The sequence below is a fragment of the Lolium rigidum genome, chromosome 5 (genome assembly GCF_022539505.1).
Source record: "Lolium rigidum isolate FL_2022 chromosome 5, APGP_CSIRO_Lrig_0.1, whole genome shotgun sequence".
NCBI classification, from domain to species: domain Eukaryota; kingdom Viridiplantae; phylum Streptophyta; class Magnoliopsida; order Poales; family Poaceae; genus Lolium; species Lolium rigidum.
The window spans coordinates 221,997,203-222,004,011 of NC_061512.1; the positions used below are offsets into that span (position 1 = coordinate 221,997,203).

A 6,809-nucleotide genomic window follows, 5' to 3' on the forward strand; every position below is an offset into this window, starting at 1 on the left:
AAGACGATGTAGCTCCGTATACGAGTTATTTGGTTGTGGGCAAGGCCAATTTCCGATTCGCTATTTGGGTATTCCGATTCACTATCGGAGACCGACAATTGCGGAATGGAAATTAGTGGAAGAAAGATTACAAAAACGCCTCAGTAGTTGGAAAGGTAAATTGTTGTCCCTGGGTGGAAGATTGGTACTCATTAATTCAGTACTAACTAATATGGTACTGTATATGCTATCATTCTTCATCCTGCCAAAAGGAATTCTGCATAAACTCAATTATTATCGATCCAGATTCTTTTGGCAAGGGGACAACGAGAAAAAGAAATATCGACTGGTTAAATGGAGTATAGTTTGTAGTCCCAAAGATCAAGGAGGGCTTGGAGTTCATGACCTGGAGGTCAAGAATTTAGCTCTCCTGGGTAAATGGCTTTTTAAGCTACTTACGGAGGATGGGATTTGGCAAACTATACTTCGGAGAAAGTACATCGGCTCGAAGACATTATCTCAGGTGGTTTGGAAACCTGGGGATTCACACTTCTGGGCTGGTCTTATGGCGACAAAAAATGTCTTTTTTCGACATAGAACTTTCTCCATTAAGAATGGAGCACAGATACGATTCTGGGAAGATGCTTGGCTCGACAATGCTCCCCTAAGTGAACAGTATCCCGCTTTGTATAGAATTGCGCGTCGCCAAGGTGATACCATTGCAACTGTAATAGCTACTTCACCCCCGAATGTGACGTTCAGACGGGTTTTACTAGGACAAAGGCTTGTGGCATGGAACAATCTAATTCAGCGGCTTGGAGATATTCAGTTATCGCCGAGCCGGATGAATTTCGATGGAACCTCCATGTAGATGGTACTTTTTCCGTAAAATCTTTATACAATGCGATCCTGCTTTCGATTTACCAGTTGATAATAATAAAAAAATTTGGAAGATGAAGATACCATTAAAAATTAAAATTTTTGGATGGTATCTTCGTCGCAGGGTTATCCTCACCAAAGACAATCTTGTTAAGCGGAATTGGCACGGAAGTACACGATGTGTCTTTTGTCATCATGATGAAACCATCAAACATTTATTCTTCCAGTGCCGGTTTGCGAGATCTATATGGTCGAGTCATCCAAGTAGCGTCTACCTTGTATCCGCCGACTAGTGTCGCTAATGTCTTTGGCAATTGGCTTCATGGTATTAACTCAAGGTTTAAAATGCTTCTTAGGATGGGGGCGCTAGCGATTATCCGGGCGCTCCGGCTATGTAGAAATGACAAGATCTTTAATGACAAAAATTGCTCTTTGTTGCAGGTCATCTACGGATGCACGGGTATTCTCCGTTCGTGGTTACCTCTTCAGCGTGTGGAGAACCGAGACCTATTTACGGAGGTCTGTACACGGTTGGAGGATACGGCGAGGGATACTTTTCCCTACATGGGTGGCAGCATAGTCTACGGATAGTAGCTCCTCCCACATCTTAGGCGTCATATGATTCATCGTTCCGATATGTATTTCGCCCTTTTATTTTTGTATCTCTGGACTCTTGAGACAACAAACGGCTGTGTGCATCCTGGTTATGCAGAGGCTGGATGTAATTGCTTCTTGAAGTAATAAAGCATCCTTTATCGAAAAAAATACAAGAGACCCCATTTCTTGGTGCAAGCTTTCAAGCCGATACTCCCAATACAGATAAGAAGATAAGAGCTATAAAACTCACTTTGATATTTGAACAAGGATAAAATGACCAAGCAAGGAATATATATTGCTTTGATCTCACCTTTTCTCTTCAAGCCTATCATCTCATCTAAATTCTAGATGTATTGGTCCCTCAGGAGCTGTAACAAAAGAAATACATATAAATCTTCACTGGTCATAAGTATCACTTAGAATTATGATGTTCTAAATAACATCAACAGTGTTGCTGCTCTTCTCAAAAGTGGATCTAACTCACCTGTTGATTGGTTGCAGGAGAGTCAGAACGGTGTGCTCTGCGCACCAAGCCTGACAAAATCCCTGGAGGTTGTAAGGTTGTAACTTCAAGAGACATATGATATATGTCATCAGATCGATCAACCAGTCTGCAATACGACCACCTAACTCAACTGCAAGCCACTAAATCTTCACCTGGGCGAGGCCATCAGAACTCAGAACGGGACAGCCATACCTGAACTAGAGTTTGCTGGGTGTTCCGCGAGGAGCACGCCGACGTCAATGTCGAAGCCAAGCGGGACGATGCGGAACCCACAGAGGACGAATCGGCAGGAGGAGACACCGCGGCGTCCATCGATCCACTCGAGGATGACGCGCTCTGTGGCATCGACGGCGCCGCGTCACAGAGGAGGCAGGCGGCGTTCCCAGAGATGGGGAACAACAGGCGGCGCAGGAGGCGAGGGCGAGGAGCCTTGGCGAGGGGGGAGGCGAGGACGAGGATCCTTGCGCGCGGGCGGTGATGCTCGTGCAGTGGAGGGCGGTCCATGTTCGCGCGGCCCAGATAGACGCGTGCGGGACGAGATTACGACGAAGACGACCAAAACGTAGTGCGAAGATTGGCAGAATACGGAACACCTTCGTACTTTTTAAGTAGTGTAGATGTAGATTGAGAAGGGACAGAAGCAAACAAACCTGATTATGGTAATACGATATATCAGACCAACCTTCGGGTGGCATGGACCGAAGATATCCCATTTCAACTCTTTTTTTCAGCCTTGGGGCAGCTCTTTCAGTATCCGAACCTGTTCCCTCGATGAAAAGTCGTCCACATCAAATATATCCTAGGTCAGCATTTCTTTCTGCACTCGCCTCTGTTCTTCACAAACTCAGTTAAGGACTGCATTTGCTTTACCCTTTTCTCTGGATCCAGTTAAGGCCTGCAGCGGCTAGACGAGGGTGAGTGTTCTACACCTGGTCTCTGGATCCTAACCCAGGCGGAACCATAAAAATACTAGATACTAATCCTCTTCCTAAAAATGGTGCCATTAGTTTTCGGTCATGGTACACTGTATCAAGCTTGTCATGGCCAGCAGTGCCCTAGTTCAAGTTAGTCGCATCTGTTTTGCTCTTTAGATCTATGATCCTTTTACTTGGCAGTGCTCACCACTTTAATCAAGCTGCAATTTGACATTGCTGACTGATATTAAGATTATTCAATCTTGCTAATATAACAAATAAGAGGTCCGGACCAGTTGCTACTCTATGTTTCACTGTGATAGTTTAATTTTTGCTGGACGGTTGTTTTTGTTTGGCTCCGGAACTTGATAACAAAAATATTAGAATAGTTATCACATAATTGAAAACAGAGGATCTTGACAACTGTTTGAAATTCAGAAGAATTGCACAGAGGGACCATGTTGCAACTTGGAAATCTCTGATTCCATAACAGAAAGTCCATATAGATGCAGATAAGTATTGAATGAATGGATACTCTAAGATAGAACAAGAAAAGTACAGTTGATCTATGCTACTTTTATTAGTTTGAAGCATGAAGAAAAGTCTAAAAATAATAAAACCCTTTATTAGTTTGGGCAGTTAACCATGTCTGACAACGAGTACTAATTGCATAGTCTAATTGCTTACTTTCAGAGAAGAAGATTTAGATAAAATCTTGTTATCCAATCAGTCTATGGACCCATCAGTCACATCATTCAGTGGCGTTTCTCCCAGTCTTGGCCTCGGCATGCCACATACAAAAGCCGATACGCCGTATGACAATTGACACATTCAGGAAGAGCTACATTGCTAGTTAACTATACTAGATAGCCAGGTTATGCCCCGGCAGCTGCTTACTGCACGGGGCAACCGGGGACACTGACTCCCGGCGCCGTCGGGCAACTAGCCAAGTCACAATGGTCATCGACCTGCAGCCCCCACCAGTTGATACCGTTGATGCCTCTCGACTGCAGAAAGACGAAGGACGCGATGCCCATGAACGCCACGCCGGCGTCCAGCGCGGCCGACAGCACGTAGTTGTGGCGCGCCCACCATGCCTTGTACCGCCGGTACACGAAGTGGTTGAAGGTGATCCCGACGGCACCCCACATGATGTAGTTCACGGACCGCGCCGGCGGCATCAGCCCCGTGGCGCTCAGCAGCACGGGCATGTTGACGAGCCGGATCCACCCCTTTCCGGGAAGGCCCGGGACAGCGCCCACACGGGCACCGGCGCCAGTGCCCCGGCGAGGAAGAAGTAGTTCATCTTGGTGTAGCGGCCGAGGCTCCCAAATATGCGCTGCGGGCCGACCACGCCCCAGATGATAGACGCATTGTAGAAGACGTCGTCGCCGGGGCACGTCCACGGGCTCCCAGCCGGCAGCCTCGCCGGGTCGCAGATGTTGCTCACGCTCTCCAGCAGCCACCATGAAGTGCTGAAGTAGACTGTCGATGCCAGCACGGTCCCCACGAGCTGGACGGCGAACATGGACCGCGGCGGGATCTTCATGTAGTGGCCCAGCTTGAAGTCCATGAGGAAGATGATGGCCTGCGACATGCTGATGTAGCCATATGTCTTGAACACGACGTTCGCCAGCGGCCTCCCTGGGTACAGGTACCCAATGATGAGCTCGGCCACCACATTGACAGGTTGCTGATTGGTGGTGGCGGTGATGATGCCGATGGGGAGCGTGAAGAGGAATGCCAGCCCTGCCGCCAGGAGCACGCCCCAGTAGGGGAGCTGCAGCTCCTTCCTGAACCCCTCGCAAGTGAATATAGAGAGGCCGAGCACCAGCACCAGCATGACATGGAACCACCACTGTGGCACCACCGCGTAGTTCTTCTTCATTAGCCTCGTGTGTACGTCACCCTTCTGCTGCCCGCTCACCGTCGCCTTCATCTGCTGCCATATCGATCTGCCAGATATTCAAATTAAGTGTCGCAACATTCGATCCAATAAACCGCTGCTTCAGTTGATTGCACAAACAAATGCACACCTGCCGTGGAAGAGGGCGACGTGGGACAGAGTGGCGGCCAGCGCGGCGAAGGTGAGCCCGTAGTAGAAGGCGAAGAAGATGCTCAGGTTGATCTGCCCGGCGGCGTCGTACCCGGCCTGGTTGAACTCGAAGGTCGCCGGGTCGAGCACCTGGCTCACGTTGTACTGGCTGCCGTTGGCCATGAACATATTGGAGGAGATGATGGGGAAACGCTTGGCGTTGTACGCGTTGCTCCAGTAGGCCACGGGCAAGAGCACGTAGACCACCAAAAAGAATCCCGCCATCACGTTCATGATGGCGAACGCCGGCGTGCCCAGCGGAGTGCCCAGGAAGCCGGCCACCGTGGCCCAGTCGAGGCCGAACGACCCAACACCGAGCCCGTAGACGCCCGAGCCGATCTGTTGCGCCGTCACGGAGTTCCTCCACACAAGGCACACCACGGAAATGGTGGAGATGGTCGGGAAAAGGAAGTTGGGCACGACGTAGTAGGCGAAGCTGGAGGTTAGGACGAGGAGGAAGAACTGTAGCCTCGTGATCCCTCCCTTGGGCCTCTTTTCCTTCTCGTGCAGCGCCCTGAAGAGCGAGACCTGTACCAAGTTGCACGGCCACCACATGTAGGGGGAGTCCACCAGGTACTTCCTGAAGAGACCAGCCCAGCCATAGCCCATGAGCTGCCCCGGCCGGTACCAAAAACAAGTCAGAAGTGCCAGATGAAACCTGAACTGAAACGATCAAATTTCGAGTAACAAACAATCACCTGGGTGGTTTGAGTGAGGAGCATGGCGGCGAGCGGGTTGATGTCCCGGTGGTAGAAGGCCTTGACGATGGTGACGATGCCGACGGCATAAACATAGCTGGAGCCAGTGTTGGCAAAGATGGTAATGAGGACGTGCTCCTTGAGGTTGAAGGGCCCTGGGTTGAGGGAGAAGGACCAACGGGTGCCCTTGAACCCGAGGACCTTGGTGGGGAGGCATGCGGCCATGAGCCTGCCGAGCGGCAGGACCACGATCTGCACCGAGAGGGAGGATATGTAGAGAGGGTTCTGACGGTAGCTGAAGAACTGGTTGCAGAAGGCCAGGAGCGCGCACGAGATGAGCCCCAGAAACCACGTCCTGAACGTCAGCACCGGCAATGTCGGGTCGTCCGTGATCGGCACGGTGAGCCGAACCTCCTCGATTGGACTGTCGTCCACTTCATCTGCACAAGCTCGTTCGCGGTGACAAAAAGGGAAAATCAGTCCACCACAGTGGAGGGAAGCTCGGGACTATGTTTTCCGAGCAGGAAGACTCACCTGTGTCCGTCCCTGCACTACGTATCTCCGAGTTGCTGAGATGGAGCTGTGGTGTCTCCTCCATTATTGCAGCGCTGCTCTCCTCGCCGGTCTCCTCTAGTAGACCCTGCCAAATGACAAGAGAGCTAGAAAAGGTTAGGCGGCGATTCTCGTCCGTATATGTGGACTAGAAGAGCTTGCATTTTTTTCCGAGAAATAAATTCGTCCATGGGCAGCACCATTTTGGGAAGGAATCTTTCTTTTCACAACCAGACAATACAGTTTGTGGATGACATCTTAGAACGCAACCCAAGTAGGAACACAAATGCACCTGGAGGAGTGACGAATCGACTGGCTCGCTGCCGCCGGCTTGGTGCTGACCGCCGGCATCGCCGCCGCCGCCGCGCCCGCCCCGTGCCCTGCTGCTGCCTGCGGCTGCTGCCAATCCCATATTCCGCCTCTTGTTTCTCTCCAGCAGGGGCCTGATGAGTGGGATTGATGAGTGACACTCGAATGAGGAGAAGGAGCTGAATCGGATGAGCAAGAACAGACTAGCCGAGGGAGATGAGTATATAGGAGGGAGATGGTACTGACCGTTTCAAATCGTGGAGGGGTTTGTCGCAAATCAA

At 50.5% G+C, this 6,809-nt stretch overlaps 1 pseudogene; it reads right to left on the reverse strand.

Moving 5' to 3' along the window:
* Positions 1-3,479: 3,479 nt before the first annotated feature.
* On the reverse strand, positions 3,480-6,579 carry LOC124652286 (annotated as a pseudogene).
* Positions 6,580-6,809: the final 230 nt, after the last annotated feature.